The following is a 432-nucleotide window of genomic DNA, read 5'->3' on the forward strand; positions in this document are numbered from 1 at the left end:
CTGTCCTGTCGGTGTCTGCCGTGTGCTCCTAATCCGCCGTTCCGCCGCTTAAATTAATTCTTTTTGTTTGTTTTGTTTTGTTTCTTTTTTTTTTTTCTTCTTTTCTTTTCTTTTTTTTGTTGTTTCCTGTAGCCATTCGTGGATTTTCACCCCAGCACAAAATCCGTAGCTTCGAAGAAGCCCGGGGGCTGGATCGTATTAACGAGCGGATGCCCCCCCGCAAGGATTCCATGCACTCGGACGGGCCGGTCAATTTGGTAACCTCAACAAACTCTGCTGACAAGAATGGCACGGGGAAGAAAACCCAGTAACAGTCCCATCTGCACCACTTCAAACAATCAAACAAAACAAAACAAAACAAAAAAAAAGGATCCAAAACTTAACGATGAATTTTATTTATTTATTATTATTATTATTATTATTATTATTATT

This window comes from Calidris pugnax, unplaced genomic scaffold, assembly GCF_001431845.1.
Source record: "Calidris pugnax isolate Ruff unplaced genomic scaffold, ASM143184v1 scaffold658, whole genome shotgun sequence".
NCBI lineage: Eukaryota > Metazoa > Chordata > Aves > Charadriiformes > Scolopacidae > Calidris > Calidris pugnax.